This window comes from Periophthalmus magnuspinnatus, chromosome 4, assembly GCF_009829125.3.
Source record: "Periophthalmus magnuspinnatus isolate fPerMag1 chromosome 4, fPerMag1.2.pri, whole genome shotgun sequence".
Classification (NCBI taxonomy): Eukaryota; Metazoa; Chordata; class Actinopteri; order Gobiiformes; family Gobiidae; genus Periophthalmus; species Periophthalmus magnuspinnatus.
Genome location: NC_047129.1, coordinates 25,402,447 through 25,416,649, shown reverse-complemented (window position 1 = coordinate 25,416,649; position 14,203 = coordinate 25,402,447).

Here is a 14,203-nt window from a genome sequence, read left to right as displayed (position 1 = left end):
TTGCATTACTAATCTGTCTAAATTTCAAAAGCTCAAAATGCTCTGTTTCCACCTTGTGATGTCATAAAGCAGTAGTTTTCAAGTTAACAGCTACTTTTTACCTTTTGCTCAATATCTAAATTATTCTAGGGATGTATGGAATTCAAAAACACACTGGAGCACTTCCTGTATTACCACATGACATCACAAGGTGGAACAGAGTGTTTTCAGTTTGAGAGAAGAACTCAGCCTAAATATGCAGAGTTTTTGTGTTAAACATGTGTGAATGAAACAAAACACAACTCCAGTTATGTCTGTGATGAGGAAGCAACATTAGAACATATCAGAAAAAAGCATAATATGGGTTTATCTTGGGGAGAAAGAGGGTGTTTAAGGTCTAAACAATTTTGTGAGATTGAACTAAGAAGAAAAACATAGAAAAAATGTCCTCAGTCATCCAGGTACGTTCCATCGCAAAGAAAAACTGAATACTGCCAGCTGGACAAAAGAATAGAGTCATTTTTTTAATTTAAAAAAGAAATTGTTAAGAAATGACACTGTTAATTAAACAGATGTTCTCGACATAATGCTTGTTCTAACCTGAGACGTGGTTATGTAACAGACAGAGAAGAAAAAATAGAGGGCTTTGTGCTTTAAAAGTACACTCTTTTTATGTCTCTGTCGGAGATAAAAGCCAGGGTGAGCAACAAAAACAAATTTTCGTAATCATAATACGTCAAATCTTTGTCAACAGGAACACATAAGAACATTTGCAAAAAGTTAATACAACAGAGAAAGCACAGGATGCTTTAAAGTATACAATAAAAAAAATCTATTTACACAATATTTCAGATATATTTAAAGCAGACCTATTATTCAAAATCAGTTTTAACCATGTTATAGTTGTTTACCCTTCTCATTTACCCCAGGCTCAGACTGCACATGGTCCAGCTCTGGTCCGGTGGCCGCAAGTATTCAATGTAGTACAAAATCCGAGAGGAGTTCAGACGGCACGCCGTACGGTGCGGTGGAGCTCTGGATCAAATCCATTGGATTCTATTTTTGCCGGACGCCAGAGCTGACCACCAGCCTTTTCCCTTAATAAGTAAATAGTTATCGTGTGAACACATAGGCTCACGTATGTGGCCTACGTGACAGCAACAGCACAGCAGAGCTTCCAGTTCTTGTGTGTCGGGTCCGACACAGAAGTTATAGTGGGACTGGATGCAGCGAGGCGTTACCCTCTCAGAGTTGTATTTAGAGTGATTCGTTTGAGCAATCTTTAATCACTTATTTTCAAGACGCCATATTGCAGAACAGCTCCTGTTTTCACTAGCACCGGCATAGACCCACAGCTCTGTACTTACTTCAATTTTATTTTCTTAATCGATAGTCATTTTGTTACAAATGTTACAAAAGAAAAAATATATAAAAAAATCTGGTACTTGCTAGTGTGACGTGCAGCTATCCATAGGAGAGGGAGAGCTACAGGGCTCTATGTTGTGTTCACATTTAAGAAGACGTCAGCGCCCAATTTATCTAATAATTCAACACAAAATCACTTTGATCATACACTCAAAAATCTTTAAATATATTATGTTAACTCAACTCTGTATTTTAATTAGATTATACTTTATTTATTTGGATCTAAATACAATAAAATAAAATATAATACATTCATTAAGTCACTATTTCAGTTTTATTATTGTCCTGCATGAGTACAATAAGTAAAGCCTCGTGACAGTACAAACCTCAGACAACAGGTGGCACTGTGAAACAACAGTCAAGAGACTGTTAAAATTGTATAAAGATGACCCTTGTCCTCAGATGAGTTAAAATCAAATTTTGCTTTTACTTTATTCTCTTTTGGCTCGCTGATTTTCAATTCTGAAATCCAGGCAATCATGAATCAGTGCTAGTGCAGCCTCTGCAGCTCACTGAGTGAATTCTGGAGGTTCTGAGCTTTAACAACCCAGGTTCAGTTGTGATTGTATGTAGCCTACAATCTTAAAGGCACTACAGTCAGTGTTACATACAGTGTTAATGCAAACAACCTGAAGATGGCGCTCACACACTACGCTATGTAACTTTAGAAGAGGATTTGTTCACGCTGGGATATGTCTTCATTTACACCACAACAAATCCATCCACAGTTCCCAAAGATGTTAAAGGTGCACTATGTAACTTTTGTAGTGCTTTTCTGGTGCATTCTTATTGTGAGTGGGATCACCTCTCCACAGATCTGACCTGGTCATGTCTAATCCTTGTCTCCTCGGATATAGATTCGTTTGTGGAACATTCTAGGCAAAACATTAACATTTCTATAGATATAAGCAAGTCACAAACCCACCACCTGAAATACTACACAGTGTATCTTTAGTACACGGAGTATTCATTTAGTCCATGACCACTTTAGTAATGACTCACAATGTTTGAAAAAGGACGTACAATATTTTATCCTTTGAAATGATTGAACAGTTGTTTGATACTTCGAAGGTGGAAAAGCACTAGATAATAATGTGACCATTTACTATTTTACTAAGTGAGAGTAATGTTACTTCAAATCAATATTACTCAAGTAGAAGTACAAAGCAGTGGTCCATGAAATTATGCAAGTTAGAGTAAAAAAAAAAAAAGAAGTTAATGTAATATGCATGATAAAAACATAAAATAATGCACAAAATCTGACATTTTCAAAAACTAAACTTATATCTGAAGGAACGCTGCAAGAAACACAAATGTTCAAATCATTCCATATTGTCAACATAAAGCTTTTATTCAAACTAAAGTACTGTTACTTCATAAAAAAAAAATATTACTCAAGTAAAAATAAAAGCATGTTGCTATAAAAGTACTCTGAAAAGTACAATTTCTTTAAAAAGTTATTCAAGTAAATGTAAGAGTACTGCTCACCTCTTGCTTCTGGCCACATAAACAACTTGCATGGATGAACAAACGCTTTTCACTAGAAGGCCTTTAGATGGCGCTAATACTACACTTCCAATAAACAATCATGCACTTTCTATGTTATTGCAGATCAATAAAGTTCTAGATTTTAAAAGAAACAATATAAAAGAACAACTTTTGGTTTTGGAACATTTTTTCAGACTAGTTGTACCTTATTTATTTTTAGTCTGAATAATTTCTCACTGCTCAAAAAGTGGATATTACTGAAAAGCACGTAGGACAATTAATTAGTTTATGCAACATTTAGAGAGGGTTTGACAAACATCTGACGCACTTATTTTCCTGTTGAGGTTCCACACGCGATCTGCTTGTGCTTACAGCTGTCTACTCCTCTCACACAGCGGACAGGAGAAGTAATTTATTAGTTCACATTAGTTCAAATTGATTAACTAAATGGCTGTAATAAATATGAACATAATTGTGGCAACTTGCAGCTGGAAGTTTGTTTTCATTCTCAGTATATGGACAGGTCATGTTAAAGCTCAGAACCTCCGGAATTTACTCACTGAGCTGCAGAGGCTGCACTGGCACTGATTCATGATGATGAGGGTTTAGGTCGTGATGATTCAGAGAGAGGCCTTTTGGTTTTAAACTGGGTTTCAGCAAATGAGACCCACATGAGGCTCATTCTGCTGATTAGATAATCGTCTTGAGAACCGAAACACCAAATTACAACATAAACAAATTTACTTTGCTTTTGTAAAGATTTAATCAGCATCACAATCGTTATCAATAAAAGCAATATTTGATTTGAACACATTTACCTTGTATCGGAGGACGCAGGTAAGTCGTGTTTATGAAATTTAAAATCTAAATCTTACACATACATAGGTCCTTTAACATGTTTGTACAGGGTATTACTAGCTTAGTTGGACTAGTGGCCAGCCCTTTGGTCTCCCAGTTAAAATTCCTCTGCAGCCCAGAAAGCATTTTTCCCATAGAGCACAATGTAAACACATAGGGTACTTTTTCTCAGTCCAAAATCCTTCAGCCGACCCTCAAAGTGATTGGTCAGAGCGGTCATGTGGTACGCTAGGCTGCAGGCTGTGCGAGTTCATGTGGAGAAAAACACAAGTGTGTATGTTCACTGAAAGCACAGCTACCTGATGTGCCTGGCCGCTAAAAGTGGTGAAAAGCGTCACTGAGCTCGGCCCATTCACTCAAACTAGCGGCCATATCCCCAGTTTCCATCTTCTCCCTGTGACTCTCGGACAACCAGCACATCTTACAGTGAGGTAATCATGACCGGGTTCAAGATTTATGAATTTCACTTAATGAATATTTCTAAAACCACATGGCGAACACAAACACTGACTCTTGTCCTCATCTTGTCCACAAATTCTCAGTTAACCTGTGAGTAAACCACATGCTGCTCAAGATACCACTCACCATGTTGCAAAGTTTGACTTTTCAGAGTCTTGGTAATCCATCTTGCGTGGCTTCTCATTAATGAACAAACTTTAAAACACGGGGAGCACACGGCCCTGGTGCATGTTAAATGAAAACCAAAGCATCAACCGTATCTACACAGTTAGAAAGCAGTGTTTTCAAATGAGCTCCTGGGTCTACCATAAACAGCGGCTGAGATGTCGGGTTGAGAAGTTTAGATGGAGAGTGGGGTCAGAAGAACTGTGGTCTGGGCAGCAGCCTTGAATGAGCTTCCTGGGGTATGGTATAGCTGGAAAATGAGCAGAAACGTGTTGAAGTGAGGAGGAGCCATATCATGGTTGAGACATGACTAAACTCCTTAAAGTCTGCCTGTCAAATCCAGACTAATATATCTCTGTAATGTTTATACAGAGAGCAATCTGATGAGTTTTTTTTTTCAGTGATGCATGTGAAATGAAGGAGCTCACTGGTCATTTATCATTTTCATACGCAGCTCTATTTGCTTTGATATAGATGTACCATGCCTGTCACTGTTTGGCTCATCCTTCTGAACACCAAATCAACTTCTTTTTGCTACTGAACTTTGTCTATTGTGTTTTAACAGCATTATCTTGTGTTTGTAGTTTTTTTGGCACTTGTGTATACCAGGTAAACTTGCAGCTTTGTGTTCCAAACGGCCTCCAATGATCACTGCAATCTCAAGTACTTGGTGAAATCACGCAAGACTGACCTGATTACTGAGTTTGAAGTGTGGATAGACCAATCACAGTGTTCCACATATGTCCCGACCCCGCTCCTCCTCTCCCCTTACTCTCTGTCGTCCAGTAACTTCCCAGTTCAGCGTTACTTGAAATTATTTTTTTGGGGCGGAGTTTAGGTGTTTAGTCCCACTTTAACCTTAATAAAATAACATAATAGCAGAATTTCATGACGTACCCTCCTGATCTCTATAGCAGCTGTGATGATGTAGCTGTATATTACAAAAACAGATTTGTCCCCATAGTGTCCCAGTGGGAGTACAGACTGTATGTACGTCCCCTGCTCTGTCTCACAGGGCCTTTCAGAACCAGGACACATCATGTTCCTTCTGTCCCTCAAAAGAAGAGGCGCGACTCCCGCAGTGGTCGGTAGCATATAGCACCCGCTCTCCAGCATTTGACCCGCTGCGCACATTCCAGGACCTCCCATAGGACTGCACATGTGGGGGACAAGTCACAGTTAAAGCTAATGCTAAAGCTGGGATGTGTGGGAGCCAGAGGGGTAGTGATGATGTTATGATATCAATGTTTTATGATGATCAGTGACAAAACGCTAAAGTGTTGTATGGAGTTACATAAGTTACATAATGAGTACACAAAAGAACTGCATGTAACATGGGCTCTTACAATTTAGAAAAACAGAGAGGCATTATCGGTTTGAACCGACCAGGTTGCATCATGTGGGGTTCATTATGCTTTTCTCATTTGGTTTTCAAAACAATTATCCAAATACTAAATAATAACAAACAACTTGAACAATGCTTTTCTAAATAAGAATAAATCAGTATTACAAATCCTATCAGTAAAAGCTGTATTTGATTTGAACATGTCTACCTCGTATCAGGGGACACATATGTCTTCAAACATGTCATCAAAATCTTACACTGTCCCTTTAAGTGCATTAACGTGCTTGCCTGGTGTTATTTATTTATTTAGAAAAAGGACGGTACATATTAATGTAAGATAATATGTAATATATAAATATCTTAGATTTTAGTCAGGGGCTTGTTTCCATCTCCTCATAAACAGTGTGACAGGTGATAGTCACATAAACCAGTGCCATGGGATCAATCCCAATTTTTTGTCTCAGAATCAGAATCAGAAGACTTATTGCCATCGTCAGGGAACACAGCTCACAAACTAGGAACTTACTTTGGTGATAAAGTGCAACATAAAACACACTGAATAAATACAAATAAGGGCATGCACAAAGTAAAAAAAGTTATGCTTAAAAACATATAAAATACTTAGGGGTAGAAAATATATACAACAGCAGCATCAGAACAGCAGTGCAAACATGGCGTATTAAAGTGACCGGTGTTATAAAGTGTCCAGTTAATATTGGAAAAAAGTGACATAACATATTTATTCAGGGTAATGTACTTTTACACAGGGTACCATCACAGACAGGCCTTGATTCTGCTCTTGTTGATATCCTGATAACTGATCACACGCGGCTCCATGGGCCACACACAACACACTGGTTTTGTAACACAAGTGAAATAACCCTTAATGTTAGTCTGATCATCGTTATTAAATGACTTTTCCGAAAGGTCGTAGAGAGAAGAGGAGCTCTGTGCTAGGGCCTACGCGGTGGATTCAAAAGCTTAAAAAAAAGCACATTTTACCCAAAGAGCACAAAGAAGTTAGTTTAAAAGAGCATGTTGCAAAACAGACCCAAGGATAGATGTGAGGAACACACTGCAAAAACATCATATCCACATGAGTTTAAACAACTTCCAATCAGAATACTTTACTGTTTTGTTCGTCCATAGTGTTAAAAGGCATTGTACCCGATTTTTATTTTATTTGAAAAACAGAACTAGACACAAAAGAACTTCATTTTAATCAGTCTGCTGTGGTCCAAAGTAAACCTCACTTATCTTATGCATTCCAAACATCCTAATTATTCACCATGATGAGTTTATAAGCTTTTGACAAAAGTTTTAATGTGCTGACAGTTAAAAGCGTACTTATTTTGACCTCAAGAGCATTTTTTAAGAACCTGTACACAAAAAATAACAGATAAACAACTGATCAGGACAGTGACTTGCTCTAGCTGTTTCCACATGGTTCTCATGCAACATCTCAGATTTGTTAAAATTGTGTGCTGCTGCTTTCCTTATAGTTCTCATCCAACAAAACGGTACTAGCAGCCAGTCTATTTCTTTATTATATATATTTTTTGCTTTACAATATACTGTAAAAAAAAAAAAGGTACAGCACCTTTAAATGAGACAAATAAATTAATAGATTTATTTACTTATCACCAAAATTAAAAAGGGGCTATACTTAAAAATGTGAAAAACAGAACTAGTTTAGTCTAAACAGTTTGCAGTTTGCAGAGAGTTTGAAGTTATTCCTTGCTTACTTTATGCATTCTGAGCATTTTAATTAAACACTGATGAGTTTATAAGCTTTTTCCACGACTTTAACAGACCAGAGCCAGTTTTACTTTCACGGCAATGCTGACATTATCATGCTAACCACGCAATTCCTGATTATCGGAGAGTGAAACGCTTTATAATTAGATGCTGTTCAAAGCGGATGAGCAGCTCTTGAGGTCAAAATGTCTATACTGCCAAAAAACACACTTCAAAATCATGTATATGCCCTATAATGAATTCTAATTGTCCAAAAAAAAAAAAAAAAAAAAAAACAATAAACAGATTTTTTTTGCAGCGTTGACAGAAGATGAGCAACAACAGTTTTTTTTTTTTTTTCTGTGATCGTGGGAACCGTCCTGTCAGGTCCCTGGTGTCACGAAACACTGTCTATTTTGTCTATGTCTATGACTCCACATCCTCCAGATTTACAGAGAATATGACGACGGCTTTTCTTCTAATGTTCTTTAAAATGTGGTTCCAAGTTCATTCACTTTTGATAGTAAACTTTAAACAGACTCAGATACAGGAGAGAGTGATGTGTGGTCATACACTGAACAAACATTTTCCCACACTCTTAATATTTCAAATCTGATTGTGTTTCAATACAAAAATATCAGAGAAGGGTAGTACTTGAGTAACTTTTCAGAGTAGTTTTTAGACACTATACTTTATCTCCTAATTGAGAAATATTTGTTTGAAGTAACTCGTTTCCTCTTTCCACTGCGAGGAAGTCTGCAAGTAACAGTATATTGACAATATTAAATGAGTTTCTTGCACCGCTCCTTCAGATATGATTTTATTTTTCTCATGTGTGTTTATTCTTTAAAAATATTATCAATAAATCTAACAATTTAGGAGAAGAACGAAATTGTTATTTTTTTAGTTTGTTCCTTTGCAGTTTATGGTGGTGATTGTAGTAGTTGTAGTAGTAGTAGTGGTACATGTAAATGTAGTGGTAAAGGTTGTACTAGTACCTTAGTAGTTGTAATAGTGGTTACAGGGTAGCACAAGGTACAAGTGCAACGTTATTGTAGTAGCAGTAGTGGTTGTGGTTCCAGTATCAATAGTAATGGGAGTAGTTTCTTAAATCTTGCAATTGTGGCTGTAGGATTAGCACAATATACAAGCTCACTGTGCTAGTATTAGCAGCAGTAGTACTAGTGGTGGTAGCCTAGTAGTAGCAGCAGACTCTCTGTGGCCAACATGAACCAGAAATTAAAGTTCTTAACCTTTAATCCATTCTAAGTAACATAGCAAATACATCTTAGGTACATATAAGTACGTATTAGTTGTGGAAATGCAGGAAGTAGCTTTTCTCCTCAGATAAACTTGGACTAGCAGACGTTCAGCCTGAATAATCCCAGTCCCACATGGTTCCTCAAGGCTCAGGGGAAGGTCTACAGCCTCATGGAGAACAGCTCCTACCCACATGTTCTACAGTTGGACTTTTACAGAGACCTGACCACCACAGCCACAGGGGAGACCAATCACAGAGTCTAAGTCCAAGACCTGGCCCAAGAAATAGTCCAAGATCTAGTTCAAGCTCTGGTCAAAGAACAAGTCTAAGATCTAGTCCAAGACCTGGTCAAAGAACTAGTCCAAGACCTGGTCGAAGAACTAGACCAAGATCTAGTCCAAGACCTGGTCGAAGAACTAGACCAAGATCTAGTCCAAGACCTGGTCGAAGAACTAGACCAAGATCTAGTCCAAGACCTGGTCGAAGAACTAGACCAAGATCTAGTTCAAGGCCTGGTCAGAGAACTAGTTCAAAAAGTAGTCCAAGACCAGGTCAAAAAACTGGTGCATGAACTAGTCCAAGATATACTGCAAAATCTAGTCCAACAGCTGGTCCAAGAACTAGTTCAAGACCTTGTCCAAGATCTAGTCCAAGATCCAGGACTAGCACAGAGGACATTTGTTTACCATCTGAGCCGGCTCCATCACCAGGGGACTACACACTTTACTAATAAACTTGAAGTTGTGTTGTGAGGAAGTTTGAGTTTCACTGCAGAAGAGAGCCTTGGGAGGGTTATGTTTGGAACATGTCCACTGCATTTGACCACCTTTCACCCAGTGTGACCCGTTAGAAGAAGTGGGTGAAAACAAGCACCCAGTGGACCTTCTGTCTCTTTTGTACATGATAAAAATTGAATCTCTAGCTTTTTGTGCAAAATATTAACTTGCAACTGAATTTCAAGACATTATAAGTAAAAGTTAAATTGTACTTACCCTATTGGCAAATAATTTAACTTAAAATATCTTCACAAATCTGAACTAGTCAAAACTACTGAAGTTGGGATAAATATGGCCAATATAGATGCACAAAATTATAAACCATCTAGTCACTATAATTATGAATTCAGATCAAATTTACAAATTCTTACCACAGTTATACAAAACACTATTTCTTGCATACAATTTTAAAGATTTCTGTACCATATTTGCAAATTATATATTTATAATTGAAATTTTGGTTGCAATATTTTGTTATTTAAAGAGACACTGCCCTTTTTGTGTTCTGTAATCCTACAACCAACAGTGTGTGAATGTATTTTTAACATAGGTTCACAATGTAACTTTTCACTTTTCTGATGGAGAGACCAATACCACTTGTCTCCATGGAGATGTTATTTTTCAGGCTACAATTTTCTACAGTATGGCATTAATCTAATCTATCTCCAAGGAAACAAGCAGGTGGGACATAACTATAAATAAATAATAAAAACACCTGTAATGAAACGAATGCTGAAAAGATAAACTTAAAGTCGTACAGTGGGTCATGTGAGGCTAAGCAATGACATCTCCATGGAAACAAGCAGGCAGTGTGCCCTCTACTGGAAAAGTGACATAGTACACCTTTAACATCCCATTTGAGCTTCATTTAATAAGCACAATATTTTGTTCTTTGAAATTACATTAGCTTCAAATTATAAATCAGATATTACGTACAAACAGTTACTTCTACAATTACTCCTAGTTGAGTAGTTTCAGCAAGTACTTTTTTTTCTTGCTTGAATCATTTCTTGGACAACTACTTTGTACTTTTACTTGAATAATATTGCTTTAAAGTAACGTTACTCTTACTTGAGTACGGTTTTTGGCTACGCTACCCCTACTTTACCCCATAATATACAAAAATAATGATAACCGCTGTGTTTCAGATGACGTCACAACACTCAGTAGGCCAATAATAGAATACAAATGGGTGGGACGTGATTTTGAAGTTGTTTTGTTGTAATAGTAAGTTCTATTCTATTCAGTCACAAATAAAAATGATAAGGATACTACTGTTGGGGTTCTGTATGTGTTGCGCTCCCTTTTTCTGTTTTCGTTGTTAGGGCTTGTGTGTGACAGGGGACATGGCTAACTCTTCTGCTGCTGAGAGTCACACCTGTATCCAGTTCTGTCATTATAACACTGCCTGTAAAAGCCTGGCTCTCACTCCACTACTCTACTATGTAATTCCGTGTAACCCATTAGTGCTCAACCTCTACTCATGCTCCGTTAAGCATTTTTGTACTAAACACCAAATCAACTTCTTTCTACAACTAAATCCTAGCCTCTATCAGCTATTTTAGTGCAAATTAGGTATATAATATTTACAGTATTTGCGTATTTGGACTAAAGCAAAAAAAAAAAAAAAGTGTAATTTCAAGTACCATGTGACATCATACAGGACTGCCCCGATTACAGCCAGGTGTTTCTGATTAAACACACCTGGCTGCAGGGGTGGAGTTTGAAGTGGATCAGTCTGTTCTTATACCCCTCCCTAAAGTTCACAGCTCTATTTGAAATGTGGTTTAAGTGTTTAGTCATGAGTTGGAACCTGCCCGCTCGCCAGTTCCCTGTGTCCTCTAAACTCACATCAACAAGGCTTATGTTCTCATTTCAGCGGCGCCCTGGTCCCGTTGTAAATGCGTGAACAACTGTGAGTGCTACAGTGACTAGGTGCTTTCTTTGGACCAACTTGTAATTTTGAGTGCATAAGAAGTCACTCCATCAAATTTAAAATGGATGACTTTGGTAATTCTCTAAGACTTTTCAAAGCAACGTTTCAACTAGAGCTGCTACACTGGGAAAATTTGAGATCACATGAAAATACAACATTGTAAAATATGGTTAATATGTCAGTAATTACTTGGCCTATCCATATAAAACAAACAGTGGCACACATTTCAATGTTTTCTGTCAGTTCAAATGATCTAAGGAGATCTACTTTTCTTATGCAATTAAGCTTCAAAAAGTGGCATTATTCAGTTACAACAGTGTCACTGTTAATCGTAGTTATAGAGGCCCCTGCCCTCCATGAGAAATCATCGCCTCTTTTCCATTTGGAGCAGGTCTGTTTGGTGTAGCTCCCACCAGCTGAGTTGTGTTTCCATGCCTCGAGCAAGGCTTTGAGTCCAGGACATCTCCCAAACATTACAAATGTTTTCTTATTATTAAATCTAAATTGTATCTGAAATAGACTCATAATTATAAGGGCGATCTCAGCAATTCACACAAAAAAAAAAAAATGTTTAGTGATTCCAAGTTTGTGGCGCTGTGAGATGTTAGCATGAACACTAAACTACTTTCAGTTTATCGACAGCTTTTTCTGCATTTATTTCACTTGTCTTCACCTCTTCGCCATGTTACGCCATGCATTGGGTTTGGCTCATGTTAGATGCATTATTCCCTGGAAATATAATATTTGCAATCTTTATACATGAGTGTTGCGCATCAATAAAGAGGAAACAGCTGTTGCAAACGTGGCATCATTGTTTTGTGAAGCATATTGGCTCAGCACTGGAAAGAAGGTGCATTATCACAAGATCAACTTGACGTTTGTCTTGTTGTGAGGTGAGAGAAGAAAAAATAGGGAAAATGTCCTTGAACAACTTCCCAAATGATCCAACCTTTTCTTGAATAATTTTCGAATGGTATTGATCTATATCAGAACTAGCATGAGACCATATGAAACTACTCACTGATATCAAAATCAAGGTTGAAATTTTATGTTGACATTGATCAAAGAGCCCTCTAAAATGATCTCCAGATGGACAAACTCTCTTCTCTCTTGTACTTAGAGAACAGTTCAGAACAATGCAAGTCATTTTGCTCAGCACTGTAAAGGTGGTTAGTACTCACCTAGATTTAGAAGTATTTAGAAATATATATATATATATTTTTTTTTTATACTTTTAGTTTTTACCTTTACTTACAGGACTTGTACCCACTCTTTCCCCATGTATTTGAGTAAAATTTGTCTTTCCCCAGTACACATATATAGTGTAAACAGCTCTTGAGGTCAACATAAGTTAGCCGTTACAGTTAAGTTACAGTTTGCATCTAATTATAAAGCGTTTTCTTGTCTGATAATCAGGAAGTACATTGTTTGCATGGCAGTAGTTAACTTAACCTGTTCTGTCGTGAAAAGGGCTTATAAACTCATCTTGGTGAATAATTAGGATGCTCAGGATATAGATATGTGAGCATTAGAATGGATTTGGTAAGTGAACTAATCATATTTATCACATATCTAAAACTATAACTGTTTTTATATTGAAGTAACAGTACAGTACTTACTTGAGTCAAAGTTTTGGTCTCTCTTCCCATTGTGGGCACGTCTAGTTAATGACAAATGCCTAATTTTTACAATAATACGTAGTTTACACCTCCCATTTAGATATGATAAGGTTTTCCTCATTTCTTTTAACTTACTACTCACATTTTTTCTTAACACTTTATTAAAGTACTTGTGTAATAATTTTGCAGTAACAGCATCCTGTACTGAGAAGAATTTTGTAGCTACTCTACCCACCTCGGCCCCTGTGTGTGTGTTTTTGTGTGTGTATTTTTAATGCTCAGCCAAGTCTGAAATTAAAAACTGCTGCAAAGAAGAAAACTTGCCAAATTGTCATGATGAGAACTTTGAAACGCAGGATGAATTTGTTTGTCAAAGTTTAATTTGAGCCAAGACTATTTACAACACGTTTATCAGTTGTTTATCCTGACAGGAATTCAATCTTATGTAACACACGAAGGTCAACAGTCTGGAAAGTGGTGAGTGTGTGTGTGTTGTCGGGCTGATTACAAATGATCAGGTTCCAGATAAAACGGTTTTACAAAGAAATGGCATTTCTGAGTCAAGTTACATTCAGTGGCGTTCAGTATTTAATTTTTTACAACTTGCACACGTCATGTTCCATGTAGGGATGTCACATTGCAATAATTTTCTTCATAATCTGACAATGTTTTAATAAAAAAGGAAGCATTGACATCCTACTTTTTTGTTTATATTATATTAGCTATATTTTTCGTAGTAAATTATGCATGTCTTTTTTGCAATAAGTGAAATAATAGCTCCTGGTCTATTAGTATTACATAATAACAATATTACAACATAATATTTCTTCTTCGTGCATGTCATATGTGCACTAAAGACACGCACTTTGTTTTTCTAGCTGATCCTCACGTACACTTTCAGATCACCGTTTAAATCAGAAGTAGCGCACTTAAAGCTCATTTGTCTGGTGTCGTGAGCCTTCTGACATTTTCTGGGCCACTTTATACTGAGGATGGATAATTATCTTAAAGGTGTTAGATCACATGTTGGTGCCTTTGACAGCAAATTTACGATGAAAGGTTTTACATAATGGATATCTATTCACTTCACAACACCGTAGGATGCCCAAGGATACCTAAAATGCTCCCATACTGAGGACTTGATTTGAGTTCACA